This window comes from Spermophilus citellus (genome assembly GCF_964194105.1).
Source record: "Spermophilus citellus genome assembly, chromosome: 11".
NCBI classification, from domain to species: Eukaryota; Metazoa; Chordata; class Mammalia; order Rodentia; family Sciuridae; genus Spermophilus; species Spermophilus citellus.
This window is the reverse complement of record NC_138192.1, coordinates 71,699,531-71,724,680: the sequence shown is the minus strand read 5'-3', so window position 1 is coordinate 71,724,680 and position 25,150 is coordinate 71,699,531. Positions and strand designations below refer to the sequence as shown.

General features: G+C 35.8%; 1 protein-coding gene and 1 long non-coding RNA gene across 10 annotated transcripts in view; one reads left to right on the top strand and one right to left on the bottom strand.

Moving 5' to 3' along the window:
* The window catches only part of B3GALT1 (beta-1,3-galactosyltransferase 1), a 582,447-nt gene that overhangs the window by 149,027 nt on the left and 408,270 nt on the right, over positions 1-25,150 (bottom strand). The gene's annotated exons all lie outside the window — the stretch shown is intronic.
* The window catches only part of LOC308630737, a 94,238-nt gene that overhangs the window by 52,659 nt on the left and 16,429 nt on the right, over positions 1-25,150 (top strand). For all 3 annotated transcript variants that reach the window (XR_014018012.1, XR_014018013.1, XR_014018014.1), the window contains exon 2: positions 676-737. This is a non-coding gene — a long non-coding RNA (uncharacterized lncRNA). The remainder of the gene's footprint in view (positions 1-675; positions 738-25,150) is intronic.

Sequence of the window (25,150 nt, the reverse complement as noted above, 5' to 3'; positions counted from 1 at the left end):
AGCATGCTTAAAACTGAGGTTTACACTGGAACAAACTAAGGAGCACATCTGCTTTGTAAAGTCTCTTGTAGCTTTTCTTATGTCATTATAGAGTATGTACAGGATTGGAGAGAAGGGGAGAAAGAATTTCTTGCTTTGACATAAAATTGCTTTTAAAGTTTGAATTAGGGGACTTTAAATCATGTAACAGTGTTCCAATTTTATTACAATGCACTTCAGGGAATGAATTTGATTTTCTGAAAAATTTCAACAGATATAGCTTTATTATTCACTTTCTAGGGTTCTAGCTATATTGAATTACACATCATCATATAATGTTACCAAATTTTATTTTCATGTTATGTATTATCCCTTTGAAATCAATATGTGGAACATTTAGTTCCTGTAAATGGGAATTTGCTTATTAAAAATGCATAGGATGTTAAACAAACCAATGACTCTTCCATCTATACTAAGCAATATCATCCTTTGCTCTTGAACATATATGCACATTATTTTAATCACACTCTCCCAGAAATTGAAGATGGAAGAATATTGCCTCATCAAGCAAAACATTTCTCAGAGAAATAATATTATATAGGGATAATGTATATTTGGTGGGTACAGGAATGAATCTAACTTAGGCTTGACTATGCAATATGAAAATATCTCTTGTGTCCTGTTGCTTTTTGACAGAGTTGCTGGTGAGTAACCAAGGAGGAATTTGGAGCTTGGGGCATCCTGAGACACAAAGTAGGGTAAGTTTCTCATGGAGCCACTAGGTGGGTGGACTTCTGGTAGAGACTGCATCATGTAAAGACACTATAAGCTACTGCTCTGGAGTTTAAAGAATTGTAGATCCCAATGTTATGAATATATAATGTTTATTTTGCAAAGGATTTCAAAGTCTCAATTCCTTTAAAACTCAATCATAACTCAGACTGGTAGCTGACATGCTAAATTTTAGTGGGCATAATTTGAAATGGATGAGAAATTATCACAGGTGTTAACGGGTCTAAATGTGATGCAGTAGTAAAGCACCAGAGCGCTTACAAAGGACTCAAAAGAGGCTTGATGGAGTGTGTTGTTCCCTGCCAAACAGCATCTGTCCTCAAAATGCCTGGCCGAGAAACTTCATGCCAAATTTGAAAGCTTATCTGAATTTTCGTCAAAGAAAATGCCTTGCATACTGAGCGCTATTTGCAATTATCAAAGACCACAGATTTATATTGTAACTAATTAAATTTTGATCAAGGACATCTGCTTCAATAAAAACAAAGGAGCATAAAGAAGTCATAAGCTCTTAACACTTCTTCCCATTTAACAACCCTTAGAGGGAAAAATTGGGTCTGAGACATAACTTATTTTTATTGTTACTAAACCTAGCATTCATTACTCTGCAGATGCACTTACAAAGGAAACTTTATGACCATCATAGGTGTCCTCATAGGAAGTAGGTAGTTTTCATAAAGAACATATTGATGGACTTGGCCTCTGTTGGCTTTGGGGCCTGTGGCCTCTTTGCCCACAGGTAGTTAGACTGGAAACCTTTAGTTAGTCACCCCACCATACTTAGCCCCAAGGCTGTTCCTGGCCAACTCCCTTCAGTCCCCACACCAGGGTAATTCTACCCTGGCTGCACCAAGACTTTCTGCTTACTCTTTGCTTTGGATTCTCCTGAGAAACTAACATACTTTTTGAAACGGTGTGAGCTACAACAGTAAGCAAGTGTTCCACTAAGTTATTCCCTGTTTCTCTTTGAATAGATAAATGTTTATGATACCAATAAACTTTAGAAACTCATCCATTGAGTACTAGCCTTTAAATCTCAGAAAATGCACATTTTTTTCCTAGTCATTAGTTCCCAAAGTTGATCTTTCAAAGATTATATCTCTTTTGTGAATGACAATGTACTTTTCCTTTGGAGTAATTTTTCTAGATAATTTCTTTAGTGGAGAGAAATATAAATGAAGGAACCCTAAATGATCAAGAAAAGCTAACCCTTTCCATTTTTATTACTATACTGACTAGTGTTATACTTGATGAAATATCATGTAGTAATAGCTATATTAAAATTTGATTTAAAATTTGTCAAAATATATTGGTTCATGTTCTTGGCTTTGCAAGTTAAGTGTACTTTATGTTCCCTAATATTTTATTGATAACTATGATGATATGATGACTAAAAGTAATTTTTTTGTGAAATTCAGTTGTACTTTTAAGCATTTAGACACAGTTATTATAGCAAATTAAGCATGTACTTGTATTGTCACATCTGAGAAATTTGCTTTAATATTTGCAAAATTTTCTTACTCATCTTTTAATCATTTGCTCTTTCAATTAAAAACAGAGTAGATAATATTATGGATAATTGGGATTTTAGTCAATAGTTTTGTTTTATCATGGTGATGGGGATTGAACCCAGGGCCTCATACATGCTAGCCAAGCACCCTCCCACTGAGCTTCATAACCCAGTGGACAGTTGTTGTTGTTTTAATTAGGAATAATGACAAAAAATATCCTACAAAACCAATAAAAAATCCTTCAAAACATGTGCATTGCCCATTATGTTGATGTTTACAAGTATTTTCATTTTCTATTAAATAATTATTTTTTAATCATGTTAAAAACATTAAAAATTTAGTTATTATCATGATATCACTAAAAACACAGTGAATGCTTTTATATAAAGAAAAATAAAGATATCTACATCTTTTAAAATTCACAAGAGCTTCATGGCATATTTTTTCCCCATTAATGAAAAAGGTAGGGATTACCTTTTGGCTCCTGATGGTTCTTTAAATATAGACTACTTTAAAATTATTTTAAACTAAGAACAGTTTTTTTCTTTTCTTTTCCTTTTTATTCTTTCTTCTTCTCCTCCTCCTCCTCCTCCTCCTCCTCCTCTTCCTCCTCCTTCTTCTTTTTAAAGATTTCTTTACTCCTCTTCATTTCCATTCTTAACAGGAAAAAAAATTCCCTTTGGGGATAGAAATTCCATAAAGAATCTTCTGAAGATGTATTGTATATTCAAAGGTAAGGAGAGAAAAATACAGTGGCAATGAAAAGCTCCAAAGTCCTGTCTTGGAGCAAGTCATAGGCCTTTGAGGCAAAAATGCAAATACTAAACCTTTAAATAGCAAAGATTTCTTGAGCGGTAGTGTTTTCCTAGTGTATTATTTTATTGTGTATAATTGGGCTCTAACAAACCTGTTTCCACAAGATTTTCTTGGAATGGTTTACCCTTGAATGAACTTGTCAAAACTCCAAACTTTATGTAACTTCCAGAAACTCTAAAACAGAAGTCAATGAGTCTATTGTTTTACTTTTCATTTTGTCTCAGGAATATGGATTTGGGGTGGAGAAAAGACCTGTGGACAGGTAGTTGGTGACCTCTGTGGTTTGGTTCTTGCCTCTGTCTGGACTGGGTAGGTCCCTTAACCTTGAATTGCTGTGATAATTTGTAACAGGAGGGACTTTGCAGGAGATCATCTGTAATACCTCATTTAAAATATCTTTTCATCTAAATCCATTTACACACTAATGGATTGCAGAATAGGAAGGAGATGACCTTAAAATAAGTGCTTTAAAAATCACTTTCTATTTTTTCCTCACTAAGTTTATGTCTTTTGAATTTGAAAATATAGCTTAATGAGCAATAAATAAAATTTAAACCACAAACAAAACTTTTAGTTGCTTTTAAACAAAATATCCACAAAATATTGTGCTTATAAACCAAATCTCCACAAAACAAGATGTTTTGTCCAAGATTATTCAAAATATTTTTCTTCTTTCCATAAAACTACTAATTTACAAAACCACATTGTTAAGTAATGAAAATAACTCTCTATATAGTCAGACTGTCAAGCTTTCTGAGACTGGCCCAGAAGTCACAGAACAGGCATAAATAAACATGGTTGTTTAAAATTCACAGTTATGAAGAACACTCACAACAATATCCAACAAATAAATATGTTTTCAATGCTACATATTTTAAAATTTTAAAAAGCTTTTCCTTAGGAGAAAAAGAAAACTGAAACTGCATAACTAAGTGTTTCTGAAGACTATGTATTGATGGGTGAGACATCAAGTGGCAAAACTGCATGCCTTCTTAATGAACAACTAGTTAACTTCTTTGTTTCCACTAAGTAATATAATCAATATTTTCATGTATCTGCTTCTCCAGCTATGCTCTTCTGGAGAAAATGTAGGGCAATTCATCTCTGATCTTTTTATTTCCCTCTCCAGACAGTACTGAGAAACTGATGTGACTCCATTTTTGAAAATAAATTAATAACAGCAGCTTCTACCTTGTCCTAAGGAAGGGGGTGTGACCCTTGTCCTTGGAAAAACCCATAGAGCCTTTCTAGGCACATACCCACCCTGCTGAGTTGTTTGTCTGCAAATAACAGGAGAGATCGAGATCGGTGGCACTAAGTTAGGCTAGGTGATTCAGTTAGGCTAGGTGAGGACCCATAGCAACCCCGTAGCAACCACCAATCAGCATGAGACAAAGAAAATACCTGGGATGCCAGAAGACCCCCAGTAGTTTATGGTGGTTGATAACATGTCGGGAAACCATGTAGTTTAGCACATACACCCCTCATGGCTTAAACCAATCAGTTCAAAGGAATCCCCCTCTTGTACTAACCAATCACCCCTACCCAACTTGTTCCTGCCAGTGAATGTGTTAATCAATGTCAAGAGTTGTTTGATTTTCCCACGGTATGGAATGATTGCTGTGTGATGTTATGACACATAGAGTATCCCCCCAAAACCTATAAAATCTCACGGAACAAAGGACCGGGACTCACTCCCTGGGACTGCTACATTGGGAACAGTTGTGAGTCCAGACTCGAACTTGCAATACAGACTTGTATGATTGCATCGGATTTGGCTCCTGGAGGTCTATTGGGGTCCCACAAATCTGGCATTACAGTACCTATCTCTATTATAACATCTAGGTCACTGTCTCATAATATTTGATTTTCTGGTTAACTCTCTCACCATTTATGAGCTTCTTCTTAGCTTTAATATCAAACAGAGGCTGTGTAATCAAGACAGGTAGATCCACTAGGACAGACTGAGGAATTTACTATAAGTGATAGTAAGATGTGTTTGGAAGAATCCCCAATGTGGAGGATTAAACATGTGACTCAAATGGGAAACCAGACACAGAGGGATATCTCATTGAATAGGATCCCAGATTGCCCAATCAGATTACAAACAACCATAAGAGCTCAGGTGTGGACTTTTGAGGCTCAGATTGAAGGGGCTGGTTCTTCCAAAATTGTATGGCTATTTTGAGACATGATTTGCTTTTCCCAGGTGACTCATTCTGTCAGTCTTCTCTGTCAATCTTTCCCAGTCAATCTTCTAATTATAAGTGATCATATTTAAACTTTGAAAATGGTATGAAATTGTTAAAACCACTTAATTTTACAACATAGTTATTTCCATGTAATGTAGTCAATGTTATTTGATCCAGGGAAATTCTCCAGGGCTTTGAAATGTATCACAACTGAGTCATTCTATCAAGGCCATCTGTGTCTTGAGAGCAATGCATGAAAAACAACACCAATAATAACAACTGCTCAATATTATTAAGTTCTCACTGAGTTCAAGAAACTGTGCAAAATAATATTCATGCATTATCTCATTTAGTCCGTACAATAGTGTTAGGGATCACTCTACATGGTTTTGTAGATTAAAATAAACAGAGGCCCAAAGATTAAGTCCTTAGTCCACAATAATAATTATATTAAACTTAGATCAAATGTATCAAAAGTCATTGTTGCTAGAATTTATTTCTTGATAAAAGAGGCTGATAAGTATTCTTGAAACCATTAATAACTATAAACCCTGTGAAACAACACTGCTTTTATTTCTGTTCCCATATTCAGCACAATTTCAACATGTTTCTCAAAATAATATGGAAAACTTATAATGTGGATGATATTCTTGATCTTGATCTTAGCTTAAGGTTGTTTTACATTAACCTCAATTTTGAGGGCATTAGACCAAATATACCATTATCTTTGGGCTGATGAAGTTGAAAAAGTCTATAGAACAAAAATACGACATGGTTTCTGTTCATGGTTGGAAAGAAGAAGCAATACCCAGGAAACAGGGGCAGCCTTGTTACATGGCATGGAACTGGTTACTAAATGTTTGAAATTGTACTGAAGGACAAGGAATTCCCTGAGAGCTAAGGCAGTCAGCAAATTTTTAATGAAGGAAGAAAATCAGTGTGATCACCATAATAATTACTGACCACCAACTCCTACATGTTGAATGTAGTTCTAGCTGTTTTATATGCATTATTCTTCTCAATAACTTTGAAAAGCACATAGTATTTTTCACATTTTAATTTAATTTCTTAATTTCTTTAATTCTTAATTTCAACAAGATTAAGACATGTTAAATAATTTGCCTAAGGTCTTATGACTAATAAAAAGTGGGACTGGGATTTGAATGTTTCTCTGTCCAATTCAAGGGTAGAAGATAATTGAAATATAAACACAATAAATATGTGAGTGATGTGTTGCAGAGATAACTTTTTATTCCCCATGTCCATTTTCTTCTGGTTTAGCAATAGAATCCTCAAATTGTACTTGGGCATTTGGTTGACGGTTCAAGTGTACTTCCCTTTATGTTTCCTTCCAGCAAGCCATGTGCCTGCAATCTAACCTGTGGGACATAACCTAATAGATGTGAGCAACTTCTTCACAGAGAAAGTACATGAACTTCATTTTCCTGCCCTTTCTCTCTCTGGTTGGAAAGTGGACTTGATGGTGGGAGCTAGAATATCTATCTTGAATGAGAACTGCGTGCTGAGAAGGCAGGTCGATTTCAGATTTCCAATACCAGGAGTCGCAAAGCCAGCCCTGGAATCAGTATCACTGTTTAAATAGGAAGAAATAGCTTTCAACTTGCTTAAGTCGATGTCATTTCAGATTTTAATATTCTAGCCTCACCTGTATCTTAATGAACTCATCAAGTGAAATAACAAAGGTTAAGAGGCAGGATCAGTAATAAAAATAATTGTATTGGGGAAAAAATTAAAGGCAAGGCTGCATTTGATGTGTAGCAGAAAGTATTCTTAGAAACAGAAGTCAGGTTATTAAGGAATTTCTTTGGTTGAGTCAAGGAGAACAGATTTGCATTTCAGTAAATAAGAACAATCAAAGGGATTTGAGCACAAATCTGTACATGTATATTTATTAATTTGCTAACTTGCTTGTTCATCAAATATATGATCCTAAATACTTTGAGTGATGTGATTTAAAATCTCTGTTTTTTAACGATTTCAGATAACTAATATTTAAGGATTTGGTGGAATGATGAGTAACAAATATCCAGGATACAGGAATGTAAGTTTGATTATCCTATAATATAGATATAGGGTACTGATTTATAAATTAGAGACTTTCAGACTGAACTGTATTAAAAAATAAGAGATTGATGGCTGGGGTTGTAATCTGATGCAGAATCCATGTTTTGCATGCAATCCTTAGTGCAATCCATACACACACAAATAAGAGAGAAGATGGGATGTTAACTGAAGTCTATAAGTAAAATTTTAGAAGAAGTGATGCTTGAGACCCAAAGGGAGACTAGAAGTAAATAAGATAAGAACACAGAAGTGACATGGTAGAAAATATTTGGGGCAGAGCTTGAATGAGAGAGCATGGCCCATTCCAAGATCAAAAGCCATCCAGAATTGTCAAACTAGAAAGTGTTTGGAGATAGGTGAGGAGCATTTTGATGATATTCTCTAAGCAAAGAATTTGGAAATGGAGAAGTAGAAGGCTAAAAATCCAACCCTTCAACAATAGAAACATTTATTGGTTGGGAAGACAAACAATAACAGATAAATATAATATATAAAGGGAGCTACAAATTCTTTGTCATTGCTCCCATTGAGAGAGGGGGGTCTATGCCACTTGAATCCTAGCTGTCCCTTGAATCTGGCAACCTGCTTTTAGCAATAGAACGTACTGGGAGTAACACTGGAGAATTTTCACACCTAAACCTCGGAAGGTCTTGTACCTTTCATTTTTGTGGTCTTAAAGGCCTGTACCTTGTCAGACATAACTCTGAGAAGGCCTAGCCAACCTTAATCTCTTCCAGTAGCCATAACTTCTCCAAACTTATGAGTGAGACCACCTTTAATGCTAAGTCCCAGCTGGGCTCAATCAAGTTGCACAGAAACTCCAGCCAGTATCATATGGAAAGAACTACTCAGCTTATGCCAGGTAACCAGTAGTATTGTGAGAAATATTCAGTTATATTTTTAAGCTTCTACATTTTGGGGTGGTTGATAATGTAGAAATAGCTGACTGATATAGCGGGAGAAGCAAAAATCTGAACAAGCTGGGGAGGGATCAGAATCACGAAGTGTTAAGGAAGGATGTGGAAGACAGACTTTTAAGTAGGGACCAATCTATAGTATCAAATATTGTCAAGATGTCTGATAGCATGTCAAATTTAGAAGACAAAATTATTATGCATAGATCTGATTAGCAAAGTGAAATATCTGAACATGTCAAGGGTATTCAGTTGGTGAAAGGGGCATTTTCTCTTTTTCCTATTTAATAAAGCATGACTATGAGAGTTTCTCCCCTTAAAATTATGGTTCTATCAGCCAAAGAACTTGTAGATTGAACATCCTGAAGCAGACATCCCTTTATTTGCCATTCTTAATGAGGTTGGATGAAGCCTAATGTTCTATTGATTTCCTTGTGTATTGCAGCTTGTCCAAGCTCACAGCCGTGGTATGGATGTGTAAGTGTGTTTCCCAAAGTCTCATGTGTTGGATGCTTGGTCCCTAGTGTGGAAGTGTTAAGAGGTGGTGGAACTTTTAAGAGGTGGGGATGAATGGGACATCCTTAGGTCTTTGGGGCTTGCTCTCAGAAGGGATTAATGTAGATCTCCTTGTAGAACCCTAGTCTCCAAAATTCTTTTCTCACATGCAGTCCCTCCCATGATGCCATGATGCCACCCACCATGGTGTGACACAGGCAGGGGCCCTTTTTCAGATCTAGTGCCATGCTGTTTGGACTATCAGCCTCCAAAACAATTAGCAATAAATATCTTTTCTTGATAAGTTTCCCAGTTTCAAGTTCCATTTAGTACAAAATAGACTAATGTGCTTGCTCATAGTCTTCCAGTAAGGGGAAGGGCTCAAAAATCTGTGCCTCTTAAATATCAGATTTCTGTTTCCCTGGCTCTTCAGAGAGGCTGTCATGCTCATTAGCAGCTGGTACAACATCTACTACTATCTCTTTTTGTTCTAACTCCCACTGATTTTCAAGTTGGTATTCAATTGCCAGTCTGGCTCTTAAAAAAGCCTCTTGAAATGACTGAAATTAGATAACCATTTACCCACACTCTACAGGGTATTACATCAGGACCCTGGGCACTCTTGTGTTGTGAATTCTCCTTTGGCTTACCAACATCTCAATGCTCCCACTGAGAGCCCCAGAAGATTCAATCACACGTTCAGCAACCCCTTGTGTTGCTCTTATTTCTTTAAGGGCTATCATTTCACTTAGCATGCTGTCAGTCTGAGTTCTTACAGTCTTCCTTCTTTTCTTGGCTCATCAAACTTGCTGGAAATTGGCCTGAATTGCATATCTGTGAAACTTGAAAGAAGAAGAGCCCATCTCATCAGTTTTCCCCTGGAAGACCCACAGGCCATAAGGAGTTCACTGAGTTAAAATAGCAGAGCCATGAATGATTGAAATAATTAAGACAATATTTTCTTTTAGAATCACTTATTTATAGTTATGTTATCAAGTAGATGACACTTGGCATTTGATTTTTATGATCTGGAGTAATTTTCAAACTCTTGAGAAGTTCTATTATTCTTAAGTTATTTTTAATCAGAAAAAAATATCTGAGCCCATTAAAGTTAAAATATCTGTTTAAGTGCAAAGAAGGACATGAAATTTAAACTACAGGGCACTTACAAAGCTTGTAGCAAGTTAATAATAAGTGTACTTTAGTTCTCAGACTAACTCATTGAAAAGAAGAAAGGGAAATTGTGCTGAGTTCTAAAATTTCACAAAGTGAGTATGCCTGCTCTTCTTATTACAAAGTAATACATATTTGCATATATAATAATTTCATGAAAATTATGCCATGTGGGATATGATGCAAGGTAGACTCTGAGTACATGATTAAGCAAATTACCCTAAAGGCCACGGAACTGAAAGGCTCACAGACTAAATTAAGATGCTTTGAATCACTTGGTTCATTAAATCAATTTAAACGCATGGTAAGAGGAAAGAGACAAGAGATGGGGCAGAAAAAGCTCCAGCAGAGCAGGAGGCTACTATTGGAGTTTTGGATGATGAGATGTTATGTTTTCTCTCTTTCTTTCCCTGTGATGATATGGTCATGAGGACCAAGGATACATTGTGAGTAGAGGGGCTTGGAAGATGGAAGGGACCTAGATCAATACACTTTATAAAATAGGTTAGTATGCCTGGCTACAGCTAGAGGTTACTATTAGCTTGATGAGAAGCAATAGGTTTTACTTTCTAGAATGTATATCATTAAGGGGTGGACAACTTGATACACTTGGATCTTGAGCATACCATGTATCCACATATATTTAGCATATGATGTAAATTAGGTACTAGAACATAATGCTCAAATTATTTTATGCATGATTAATTTGTCAAATAGATTATGAATGCATTTATTGTGATGGTTAATTTTAGGTGTCAACTTGACTGGAGTTAAGAAATACCTAGAGAACCTGCAAAACACAGTTTTGGGGTATGTCTGCAAGGGGGTTTCCAGAGGAGATTTTGTGTGACTTAGTGGACTGCATGGGGAAGATCTGATCTCAGTATGGGCTGGCATCATCTAAGATGGGGGTGGGTAGATAGAAGAAAAAAGGCAGAGAAAAGATCTCCTCTTCTTTCCTGGAGCTGAAACACTTCTCCTTCCCTTGCACATCAGTACTCAAGGCTTAAGGCCTTTGGACTCCAGGACTTACACCAGAGAACCCACAGGTTCTCAGGCCTTTGATCTTGTACTGAGCGTGACTCTATTGGGTTCCCTGGTTCTGAGGCTTTAGAACTTGCCCTGGGACACACTACTGGCATCCCAGAATGTCCACCTTAGAGATCGCCTGTCATGAGACTTCTCAGCCTCCATAATCATGTGAGCCAATTCCCCTAACAAACTGTTTATATCTATATCTATATCTATATCTATATCTATATCTATATCTATCTATCTATCTATCTCCATTGGTTTGTCTTTCTGGAGAACTCTAATACACTTAAAATGACATGTAAGTTCTTCATCTGCTTTAAAAGCTGCTCACTTATTCACTATTTTTATGTAAAACAACTTATTAAGTTTGCCTATGCTGTATAAGATACTAAATTATTCATTATCCATACCTAACACATTTATTCTATATTCTTATATTCCATAGCAAAATTAATACTCTGAACTACAGCAAAACACATATTATACAAAACTTATTTAGTAAGTATATATTGAATATCTTCTAAGCACTAGGCAAGTTTAAGTGCTGAGACTATGTCAGAGACAAAGCAGACAAAAACATCTGACTTCCTAGAACTTCTAGTGAATTCTGAATGGTCAAAACTTTCTTTAAATCTTTACAACATGCACCTCAGATAGAGCATTAAACTCCAGGATATATAAAGAACTCAAAAAACTTAACACCGAAAAGACAGACAAGCCAATCAATAAATGGGCTAAGGAACTGAACAGACACTTCACAGAAGAAATACAACCGATCAACAAATATATGAAAAAATACTCAACGTCTCTAGCAATTAGAGAAATGCAAATCAAAACCATGGAGATTCCTCAGAAAAGTTGGAATAGGAGCACCATTTGACCCAGCTATCCCACTCCTCAGTTTATGCCCAAAGGACTTAAAATCAGCATATTATAATGATACAGCCACTTCAATGTTTACGGCAGCTCAATTCACAATAATCAAGCTATGGAATCAATCTATATGTCCTTTAACTGATGAATGGATAAAGAAAATGTGGTATATATACACAATGGAATATTGCTCAGCCTTAAAGAAAAATGAAATTATGGCATTTGCAGGTAAATGGATGGAGCTGGAGAATATCATGCTAAGAAAAAATAAGCCAATTCCAAAAACCCAGAGTCTGAATGTTTTCTCTGATATGCAGATGCTAATTCACAATAAAGGGGAGTTACTAGGTAAGAATAAAGTTATTCTGGATTAGGCAAAAGTGAGTGAAGAGCAGGAGGGGGTTTAGGGGTAGGAAAGATAGTAGAATAAATCTGACTTTATTACCCTATGTGCATATTTGATTACATGACCAGTGTGATTCTACATCATGTACAACCAGAAGAATAAGTTATACTCCATTTATGTATGATGTGTCCAACTGCATTCTACTGTCATGTATAAGTAATTAGAACAAATAAAAATAAAAAATAAAAGAACTTAGAACTAAAAAAACAAACAACTTTCCATTCATAATAATGCTATAACATGTTTTTAAAAATATTTTTTCTTATAATCATCTTTAGTTTTTTGTTCTTAGTCTTTGATATTAAATCTGAAAAAAAATTCAGGCGATCCTATACTTATATTTTGAATATGTTCTCAAGATGAAAAAAAGTGATTACACAGTGAAAATAAAATGTCACTTTTTGATATTGGTCATAGGCAACAGAGACAAATTTAATACTTGCAGGTGGGAATGTATAACTGTGATTAAAAAGGCCTCATCCCATGTGGGAAGGAGTTAAAGCTGTTCAAAGTTCAAATTGAATACTCTTTGAAACAAAGGTCATATTGAGCAAACATAAAGGTAAGCTCTGGCTAACTCCAAATACGAAAGGAAGGCTAGAGAGAGAGAGGGAGAGAGGAAGAGGGAGAGAGATGGAAGAGGGGGTTAGAGGGAGAGAAAGAGAGAAATAGGAAAGCAATCTGTAACTACTTATGAGGATTTCGTTTTTGAGAACTTTGTTATAATTTATTAGAAAATTTAATACACCAAATTTCTATAGTCAAATGTTCTGCTATTTTAAAGAACCAAAATACTATTTTTCATTTGTATTTGTGTGTATGTGTGTGTGTGGTGCTGGAGATTGAACCAGGGCCTCTTTCATGATTGGCAAGTGCTCAACCATTAAGCTACATACCCAGACCTTCATTTGTTATTTAAGATTTTTAGAAAAATATGTGAATTTGAATTATGTTCATCTTATAATTTGGTCAGAAAGTTTCAAACTCATTAAAATTTTCCATACACAGAGATGCACCTGCTTAGAAAGCATTCTGCATCTGAATAAATTTCAAAAGAAAAAGAACAATGAAAATTGATAGAGCAAAGCTTCAATTGCACAATTAATTCTTACTTTAGTTCAAAGACTTTCTGAAAAGTGGACTTTCCATCTGTAAGTGACGAAGCTAAGGGAAGATAAATTGGTACTATATTCTTTGAAACCCAAATTGCAGCTTTCAGTCAAAAACATTTCAGCTCTTGCTGAAATATAACAAAAAGTTGTTAAAAAATGATCTCCAAACATATCAAATAAGACATGGAATAGTTTGAAAATGAAGGAGTAAAAGGAAGATAGTGGGAGTTGGTTCCTAACAATGTCCTGACTCTTCCCTTTTAGATTCAGAAAGATTTTTTTTTATAAGAGCTAGAATAAGTGCACCAAAAATACACTTGAAAATCAACAAAAGCCATCTTGTTTTTTTTTTAAGGATTTCAGTTTTTGGGAAAATAAATATTAGCCCACGTTGTTTTCCTTAAAGGTTCAATTTCATTTATGTTTAACCTTGTGAGCAGTTTGTTACATTTGGACACTTTATTGTAATTATTTTTGTTGGAATGTTAAGGTATGCCAATCATTCTTTATTTTATAGTTAATTATCACTTGATGTTGTATAGTGTTTGTATTTTAATATATTTCATGTTTGTTTTAAATCATGATGTTATGGTTTAAATATGAGGTGCCTTCCAAAAGCTCCTGTGTGAGACAATGCCAGAATATTCAGGTAAATGCTTAGATGAGAGCTGTAAGATAACCAGTGGGTTAATCCACTGATGGATTAACTGGGTGGTAACTGGAGGCAGGTAGGGTGTGGCTGGAGTAACTAGGTCACTGGGGATGTCTCTTTGGGAATTATATTTTCTCACTGATAGGTGGAACTCGTTCTTTCTCTCCTCTTGGGCCCAGAGCTATGGAGTGCCACTGACCATGGAATGAACCCCTCTTTCCCTTTTCCTACAATTAATCCAACAGCAAATTTTGTTGACTCTATCTTAATGTATATACAGAAACAGATCACTAATCTCCATCTCCTGAGACTTGCTGGTCTCTGTCCCTGTCGTCTCAGTCTGGGTTACCCTGATCCATCTTGCTGTTCTCACCTGGTGCCCTAGAGATCCTCCTAAATGCTGGGTCTGATCACATCATTCCTCTACTCCAGATGCCTCCCATATCTTTTGAAGTCTAAAAGTTAGAACAAAGTGACCAGCCCTCAGGCCTTGCTGAACACTCAAGAGCAAAAGAAAAGACTTTTATTCATGCACATTTTTGTTACCATTTTTTTTCTTCCTCCTGAATATCCCAAGATACCTCCTTTTATTATCTCCTTTGTATTTAGAGACACTCCTTGTTATGGTTTGGGTGTGAGGTATCCCCCAAAAGTTCATGTGTGAGACAATGCAAGAAGTGTTATAGAAGAAATAATTGGGTTACAGCCTTAATCTAATCGGTGAATTAATTCCTAATGGGACAAAATGAATGGTGAGTGAAGTGTAGGGAGTGGCTGGAGGATGTGGGGCATTGGGGGCAGGGCTTTGGGGTATTTTATATGTAGAGAGCTCTCTCTCTCTCTCTCTCTCTCTCTCTCTCTCTCTCTCTCTCTCTCTCCTTCCTCATCACCATGTGAGCTGTTTCTCTTCTCCCAATCTTCTGCCATGATGTTCTACTTCACCTCCAGCCCCAAGGAATGGATCCAATCTTCTATGGACTAAGACTTTGAGACCATGAACCCCTAAATAAACCTCTCCTTCCCTACCATTGTTCTGGTCAGATCTTTTAGTGATAGCAGTGGAAAAGCTGACTAAAACACTCCTATAGCCATTCTTTTATGGTAAGTGTGTTGATTATAGGTTTTAATTTTTCTATACACTGAAGAAGTAATTTAATTTACTTCTTCAGTGTATAGATTTTTTTTTGGTTATGTTTGAGAAAATTCACCCATTATTATTTTCTAATTTTTTTTTCCAGTTTCACCCTCTTTTTTCAGTTCTTCTCACAGGACGTTAGATTTTCTTTGTGTGAGTCTCACAGTTACCTGAGATTGTGTTCATTTCTTTTTCTTCTTCTTTTTCTTTGATTTCTTACTTTTTTATTTGTTCTAAGAAGTTATACATGATAGAATGCACTTTGACACATCATACATAATTGGGATAAAATTTCTCATTCTTCTGGTGGTAGATGGTGTAGCATCACACCAGTAATGTGGTTATATATATAAATAGGGTAATAATGCTTCCCTTTCCTCATACCCACACTACCTCCTTCACTCCTCTATATCTAACCTAAAGCAACTCTAATCTTCCCTACTCCCCCTTCCTTATTGTGAATTAGCATCTGTATATCAGAGAAAACATTCAGCTTCTGGGTTTTTGGAATTGGCTTATTTCTCTTAGCATAATATTCTCCAGCTCCATCCATTTACCTGCAAATGCCATAATTTCATTCTTATTTAAGGCTGAGTAATATTCCATTGTGTATATTTACCACATTTTCTTTATCCATTCATCTGTTGAAGGACACGTAGATTGATTCCATAGCTTGACTATTGTGAATTGAGCTGCTATAAACATTGATGTGGTTATATCATTATAATATGCTGATTTTAAGTCCTTTGGGCATAAACTGAGGAGTGGGATAGCTAGGTCAAATGGTGGTGCTATTCCAATTTTTCTGAGAAAACTTCATACTGCTTTCCATAATGATTGCATCAATTTGCAGTCCCACCAGCAATGTGTAAGTGTACCTTTCCCCTCACATCCTTGCCAACATTTATTGTTGCTTGTATTCATGATAATTGCCATTCTCACTGGAGTTAGCATTTTTTTAAAGTTTATTTTTTCTATATCATTTCATATTAAGCGATTTGTACTATCCCATCATTAAGTTCACCGATTTTTATCCCTTTATTCTATTGTTAAGACTATCCAGTGATTTTTCAAATTTTTCACTTCTTTTTTATATTTTCTATTTCTTCACTGAGATTTTTCATTTTTGCTGAGACTCTATCTTTTCATTTAAGTGTGCTCATAATTGCTTGTTGAAGCATTTTTATGACAGCTTCTTTAAAATCTTTGGCAGATAATTCTGACATTTCTGTCAGGCCAGTTTTGGTGTCTACTGATTGTCTTTTTTCATTGTTTAATATCTTTCTGGTCTGACAATGATCCTTTGCCAGAGGTGATTTTCTTATGCCTTTTTTCCATATAAGAGAACTGGGGCTAAGATGAGCCCCAGAACAAATTTTTGGAAGCAGAACTGAGACTAAAACTAGAATACAAGTGTGTCTGACAGAAATGCCAGGCTCTTAAGCTCTCAAATTACAGACAAATATGTAGAGTGTAATTCTATTTTTATAAGAAAAAAATATATAGCTACATATGGATTTCTGGCATAGAAAAGAAGTTAAGAATAGATCTCAAAATGTTAGCTGATATTTTAATGAATATGACCTGGATGATTTCCAGTTTTTGTCTCTCTGTGTCTTAAATGATCTACAATAATCTCATTTAATCACCTGTCCATCTTATGATTTGGAATAAAGCAGTGAATATCTCGCATGTTTGTTGAAAATTGTTGAAAGTTGTGCTTCAAGGGTTTTGTTTCTTATATTAATATTCACAAATTATGTGCTTTAGAAGCAACTCATTTAAAATGGTAAAAAATATAAAATTATTCTTCATATCTGGACTCTTACTTGCAGGAAGTCAATTTAGCACATTTTGTGTTTTGTATTTATTTCTCATGTTCTTTATTTTAACATCAAATTTGGTTTTAGTTAAATTTATTTAGAATTTAAATCATATTATTTTCAAATCAGCATTTTCTTAATAAAAATTAGCTATATTCCTAAGCTCCTCTATCTTTTCCTCCTCTTCCTTCCCCTTCTGCAGTTCATATTTAAAAGTAAAACAAAAACCTTTGGAATGATAATATATTTTTTCTAATATACTTGAATAACATGTGAAAATATATCACATCATGTTGCCATGACTACCAAACCCTTTAGCTCATCTTCACTTTAATATGCTCACTGTTAAATTAGAAACAAGACTTACGCAATTTGGGATACTCTGGAGTTTTTGTTTAAAACAGTGGTTATATGATAAATCTCAAGTTCACTCTTTCAATGAGAATAATTGCAAAAGATTTGCTGGCTATGGAATATGTATTCTAGTTTTCATAATTCATCCAAAGCTAGCTTTTTTTTTTTTGTCTCAACATCTAACAGAGCTTCTTTTCATGTTCTGTGTAGGAATTTGTCCCCATCCACAGCAAAATTTTTGTGTTGAGAAATAAATCGGAGAGTTTTTCCTCAATTCCAAGATGTCTGGGGTGATATTAAGTCTTCTTACAAAACACAGCCACCCATCCACGTTAGAAAATGCAAAAAACCTGAAATGACAATAAAATTCTCCTCCAAGTTGATTCAGAAAAGTCTCTGTAGATGCGGTCCCTTCGCGCCCTGTGTGTGGGAAGGGAGCAGGTTGATTTGCTGCTCAGAGGGAGCTCCACAGAAGAGAACAGTCATCATCCGGGAGTCCCCCCAGGGGCAGCTCTGTTCTGCAAACCTTCCACATAAGGGAACAAGGTAGGAATTGACTGTGTTTGCATGTACAGTCGCACAAGGGCAAGCTGAAAGAACACGCAATAGAATCAGTACTGGGGCAGTGCGCACTCCAGGTTGCTTTGATGCTCTTTTTAAAAAAAATTAAATGGCTTTGAGGTCAGGTTATACTTTACTCAAATACTGTCAATTGAAAATAAAGACCAAATCTCTAGGTAACAACACAACAAAGGAAAAAGAATTGGTTTGCTTTGATGACTCTTAGATTTGATCTTTAAAATAATATTCTTTCAAATATATCTAGATATCTCTGATAGCTAACATACTCCTCTAATAAGGTAAAAAATATATAAACAAATAAGTATTAATGAATTTTCTGATATTATGTTTTAACAGCTATTAAAATATTTATTGAAATAGATGAGATTTTTGCTTAGGTGAGAATTATAAAATTAGTTTTTTTATTAAGTTTACATAAGTTTACTATAAAGTTCAATAAACAATTGTGGATAAATGTGTGGGACTGTTGGGATGATATGCAGGACATGTTTTTAATAGTACACCTAATTTTGCATAAAATATGAAAGCGTCTTATTAAAATCAGTTGTTCATAGATCCTAATGCACTGTCTAATCTTTCTGCCTCCAACTTTTCTCAAAACAGAATGTGCAAAATAATTACCACATATAAGTAAGGAAAAAAAATTTTAATAATCCTTCATTTTGAATTCCAGGATCATAGACTGACACTCACTACTTATTGCAAATGACACCTGATCTTATTTTGGTTTGCAGTAAAGCAAACCAATAATAAATAAATTAAAAGTGACCTTTTCATTTAAGTGAAGTTTGGTGGAATAAAATATTAAACAGGTTTAAGAAAGCAAACAAAACAGTGAGTGTCCTTAGTTGATTTAAATTTCCCAGAGAGACTGCCTTTCTGCTTAGTCCTTTCCCCCAAAGGGACAAAGGAGCTTAAAGAGTGGAAGTTTGGGTCACTGCTTTAGAATTCTCCACTGCTTAGAATAAAGCTCAACATTTTTTTTTTTTTTTTTTTAAGGTAGGGTCTCCTTATGTTGCCCAGGCTGGCCTCAAATTCCTGGTTCAAGATCTTTCTGCCTCAGCCACCTGAGTAGCTGGGACTACAGGCATCTGCCACCATGCCCAGCTTATAGAAAACTCTTAACTTTGGTCCACAATACACTTATAAAGTCCAGCTCATTCCTGCCTCAGAGCATTTGTATGTGCCAGGGATTCTCTTCATCAGATATTTGCAGTGCTCAATTCAAACCAAAGGTCGTTTCTGAGCTCCTCTTAGAAACCGTGAAGACAATTATTTGTTCATTTGTTTTCATATGTTCTTGTTTCCAGTTTACTCTCACTAGAAGAATGACTGAGCTTCTTTTAGAACCATGCTGAGAACTGTTTGACATATATCATGTGCTTAAGAAGTATTTAGACACTGACCACCTCTGAAGTTGTTTCAAAGGGAGGCTCCATGGCAGTTGGAATTTGTCTAAGAATCGTCAGTGGCAGAGTCATCTTACAACTTACCAATATTTCACTGTGTAGTATCTTGTTATATCCTTAGACCCTTAGGCAATCTGAGAGGCAATTAAGGTAAAGAGATTATCCTTATTGCTACGGTTTAAGAAGTGGCCATGTTGTGACTCAGACCCGAACTTAAGTGGTTGTGGTTATTTTGATGCCTTTTGCTGTCATATGTCCACTTTTCATGAGCCCCAGATGGCTCTGATTAACTGATGGAATGGCAATACATGTACTACAGATGGCCATGTGGACTCTGCTAACCAATCCTCCCATATTTGGCACCAGTGCTGCCTGATCTGACCACCCAGCCATTGCCATCACTGCTGGGCACAGGTCATCTGTTCTTTCTCTCATAACAATTCTGCTTAGAATAAAGGGAAAAAGTTGCTATGTGGTTAGTCATTGTATTGAACCTGGGAGAACAATCAAGGCTTATACTTATCAGTGGAGCAGGTATTTTGCCTGAAATGGGAAGATTTTCTTTTTGAACTCACAGATTTTTTTTTTTTTGCCCTCTCAGTCTTTTCAGTTTATACAATTCATTCCTGTATTGATATTAAATCAGACAGTGGGTAATGTTTCAGGGATGGGAGGCACAAAAACAATAACAAGAAAAATGTAATTTGTAGGATGTGACTATTCATTAATTTGTATTAAATGCACATAACCATTGATTCACTGGACAAATATGCACTCAATGCCTTTTTTATTGTAAGTTCTATTCTAGACACTGGGATACAGTGGAGAATATGATAAAATTTATCCTTGTGAGAACCTGCAATCCAATGGAGTGACCAACCAGTCAATATGTGATTTTGATACACTGGGTTATGTGCAATGATAAAGATAAGCAAAGACACGTGGCAGTTTACCTGGGTGGAGGCAGACAGAAAGGTTTATTGGACAATATGTCTTCAAAGCTCAGATCTGAAGGATGAGCAGGAAAGAGCTGGGTGAAGAGGGAAATCATTCCAGGTAAATAGAAGAACGTGCAAGGTGATGGAGGTATGTTAGTGTGTCTTCTCATCCAAGAGGGTCAAAACAAAAAATAAGGTAACAGGCCTCTTTTCTTCTGCTCCTCTTAACCACAGCTCTTGTGAGAATTACATATGGTACTTTAGTGACCAGATCACCTTGGATGTACTTTTATGTGGACTTTTACTTAATAACAAATCCAACACCCAAAGTGGGTTATATAGAGAGCCCACTGGCTAGAACTGCAGAGGAGCAGAACTTTACAAACTTGAAGAAATCTAGGTTCACTTTCATTTTGATCATTCCCCACCTTCCTTGAAAAGCCTTTGGTGCCTTCTGCCACGTGCCATTTAAAGTAAAGAAGGATGCACTCTGTCTGACAATACCAATATGCTGCTCCAGAGGAGCAACATCATTCTATATCACTTAAAGCATTTAGGGAATCTGTGCCTTTGTAAATTAACAAGTTTAAAATTCAAAGCAAATGAATTGCTTTTCTAAAAATCTACATGCTTATGAATCACCTTGCCAATAATCATAATAGTCATAAATTAGAATTTCCTCCCCTAAGGAGATCCTGAAATAGTGTTAATCAGAACCAAAGCTGAATGCTCTGTATGCTTTCTTTTAATTTTTGAACAATTGATTCCCCCGCCCCCCCCCCCCAAAACACACACACCTCTCTCTCTCTTTGTACTGGGAATTGAACCCAGGGGCACTTAATCACTGGGTCACATCCCCAACTCTTTTTTATATTTTATTCAAGTTTCTTAGGGCCTCGCTAAGTTGCTGAGGTTGGCTTTAAACATGCAACCCTCCTTCCTCAGCCTCCTGAGCTTCTGGGATTATAGGCATGCAATACTGCACCCAACAACTAATAGACTCTTTTCAGACAGTTGTTAAAACCTCACAAGTTTCTAGTTTTATCAAGTCAGATAATAACTTCAAGTAGTGCTTCCTTCTTTCATTAAAAAGTCGTTATGGAAACCATCGGTTTCCCAGTGGTTCCTGTTGGTGCTAGGGACATAGATTCCTACTTGTGGGACATTTACAGCAAGGGAAGAGAGGGAGAGACAAGGGAGATGGTAGAAGTAGATGCACTGCCAGGAAAGGGCATGAGGAAGGCCCACACAAGGGTGGTGGGTTGATTTCTTAGTTGCATCTCAGATCACTGATCAGAATCAGGTTCTCAGGAAGTTTGGCTTTGAGAATTTCAATTTTTAAGAAAAGTTTCTCAGGTTATTCTCACACATATTCAAATGTGAGAACCTTTGCTTTGGCAGTCAAAGGTTTTTGAAGTTTTGGGGGCAAGAGAGTAGAATGAGAGGTTAAGTGTCTTGGAGAAGCACTCCACACACTGTGTGAGGGGAGGCAGGCATTTTAATTTTGCAATGTGAACTGGACCATTTTGATAATATGAAAGCATCAATTATAGAATGAAAGACAGGAGATGCAAAGAGATGGAATAATATTTAGGACTTGGATGAAGAATTAGCTTCACACCTTATTTGATCAATTTAATTAGTTGAAAGTTTAATATTTTACTTATTTTATCTTATGTAAAAGCTTATTCCAAAGGATTAAAATGTCATCGTAAAAGTATCAGGTAAAAAAAAAGACAATAAATTGGAGCTAGTCAAGAACAGAGAAAGTATGTAATAGTGCAAGTGAAAGGTAAGGAGGATGGGAACTGAGGAGATGGTAACAGGATGGGGAGAGAGAAGCCACACAACACCACAGGGAAAATTAAAGGATTTGGTCTCCAATTAAATGGAAAATACAAGGAGAAAAAATAGCTGTGGCCTTTATTTAAAAGTAAAAAAAATCATTATTTTGGAATTATTGGAATATAGAACTGATTCAATGTGATTTACTTAAATGAGATCACATCACAAAAATGGTCCAATGCAAAGCTGACAAAAAAAAAGTACAGTTCAGTATAATTTCTTTATTTATTTTTTACCATTCTGAAAACAAGCTGCACTAATGACCAGGAGTTTGTGTGTTATCTTTGGCTTTAAGGCTTGTTCTGCTTTGGGCCATAGCACACTGTTGTAATTGTATGATTTTGTGTGAGTTTTGCCCTATGCTAGGAACAGCCAAGCTGTTTGATCCATATTCTTCTTACATTGCAAAAGTAATCTGCAGATAGTAGGCTCTCCATGCGTGGCTTTGGAATATACAAATTGATCAGTTAATTGTGGTTCTGATTGGAAGTAGCACTTTCTGGTTGAAAATAACTCACCCAGAACTCTTAATACATGCCTTTGTTTTCAACTCAAGGTCATACCTAAATGTCCTGCAGAAATCTGTTGTCCTCTAGCAGTGTTCTTACACTTTTCACTGGAAAATCCAAGTGAAAGGTGCTCCAGTTCATCACAGAGTTATTAGGACATTGTATGGCATTGCAGGGAATAGTTTGAGGCTGGGAGCCCCTGCATGAACTGTAGCAGATGGCTTTCCAGATGTTTTTTCTGGTTGAAACAGCCATCAGTTTGACTTTGGAGAAATGACCTGGGTTTGTCGATGGTCTTGCAGATTAAATTCTGCAAAGCCATTTCATGAAAAGAGTGAAAGTATTGCTGTTTGAAAAGACAGCAGCTATATTTGCTTAACTGAGTCTTTGAAAGGGAATAGGAATTATAAAGGATTTGGATTTGCTTTACTTATAACATCCTCCCAATTCAAAATGTTTTTAGAATATAGAATTGAATGGAACCTGCAGGATGATTTCATCTCATTTCTCATAGGCTAGAAAACTCAGATTCATACAAGTCAGGTGATGTGTGAGGTCTCTGGCTGAGCAGGGCAAAACCAGTTTTAAAATCCAGTTCCTGCAGCACTATGTCCAACGTGCAAGGATTTTATTTGGGGTTTATTTTGCTTAAGGGCTTATTTTACTCTTTCACTTATACCTATTGCCTATTTCTTTTTTGGGGGAGGGGGTATTGGGGATTGAACCATGGAACGTTTAACCACTGAGCCACATCTCTGGCTTTTAAAAAATATTTTATTTAGAGACAGGTTCTCACTCAGTTGCTTAGGGCCTCCTTAATTTGCTGAAGCTAGCTTTTAACTCTCAATCATCTTTCCTCAGCCTCTTGAAGCCCTGGATTACAGGCACCTGCCCCCACGCATGGCTATTACCCATTTCTTTTTTTAAAAAAATTTCTTCTATTTCTGTGGTGCTCATCTTTTTTTATCTTTGCCAAGATTTATGATCAATAAAATGTTGTCCAATGGCATTATCTAATATAAACCAGCAAGTATCCTTACTGGTTATTTGATGAACATCAAGTTCATTTCTACATAAATCATGATGCATAGTGAAGCTGAGAAAGAAACTTCTGTGCTAAATGAAGATAATTACTCAGCTGGTATGAACTTGAGTTAGAGAAAAACATTTGTTTCTCCTGTTTGTTTAAATATTAGCACTGTGCTAAGTCTTCCATAATATCACTGTATTTAATCCTTAGGGTGAACATATGAGGTAAGGTTATCTTTATACTTTAATAAACAGAGACTCAGAAATATAAATACCTTCTTTAAGGTCACACTACTAAAAAGTGACAGAGCTTGGAAGACATTCAGGAACCTGGATCTCTGACTCCACAGCCTCTGCCCTGGCCATTTCTGTCAACAGTCATCTCAGAGTGGAGCATCATGGGAGCCTCTCAGGGGACTCATGGGCTGCCCTGGAAATCTTCTCTCAGAGGGTCCTTGAAAGGTAGTAGGAGGCATTTCACAGTTTCACAGACTATTAAGGTCATTAAAGGGGAGATAAGGAAAAAAAATTAATTGACTCAAAAGTCTCTGCTTTACCCAGCAGAAAATGCCAATTTAAAACGGATTTTGGAGATAAATGGAAAAATATATCTGATGGCTGCAACTTTACTCCTTGAAAGGAAAATGCCATTGTAGAGCTGATATTTCTACATCAGTGGCCCTCTTCCAAGCTGCATGTTAGCCACAGTGCGGCAGACATGATCAGCTTTCCACATTACTACACCATCCATTCCAAGTCTCTTTTTTATTTACCCAGGGCTTCTTATCATAGCCTTTGCTATCATGCTTTTTGCCTTTAATTAGACAATAATACTAATTATAACCACCTTGTAAGTATAAGTAGAAAATTAAATAAGTGACTTAGCTATAGAATTTTTAAATGACTAGAAAGCATTAGAAAAACAAAAAAAATCTCTACTTCTATATAATAGATCAGATTTCTACGATATGTTCAACTTACTTTGTGTTATAATTAATCTTATTTTATATATTTTATTTTATGAGAAGTATAGTGAGAAAAAATTTTCGTAATGCTTTCACTTCTTTGAAAGAGTAAAATCTGCATCAGGAATTAGGGAGAATGTGAAAAATGTCTTTAAGTCCTTATTCTAGCCCTGACTTCACATTTTTTGTGACCTTGGCTTAGAAAAATTCCTTAACTTTGGGATACAGACTTTACTCCCTAAAAACTACATGAATCGCAAATACATAGCTATCTATGTATTTAGAAAATGTTAGAAAAACAGTTTTAATATGTAAAACCATTGGATAAAAGTGATGGAAATAGGTTTTTATTGTACTATAGTTAAAAAATATTATCATCCAGTGTCAACTGCTTATGAAGTTTGGTTATTTAGTCATCTGAACATTAGAAAAGCTACTCTCTTACCCTGCATCATGTAGACCACTGGCAGATTTTGATATATGCTTGTGAATGCATACAAAGTATTATTATTACAACTTAACAGAT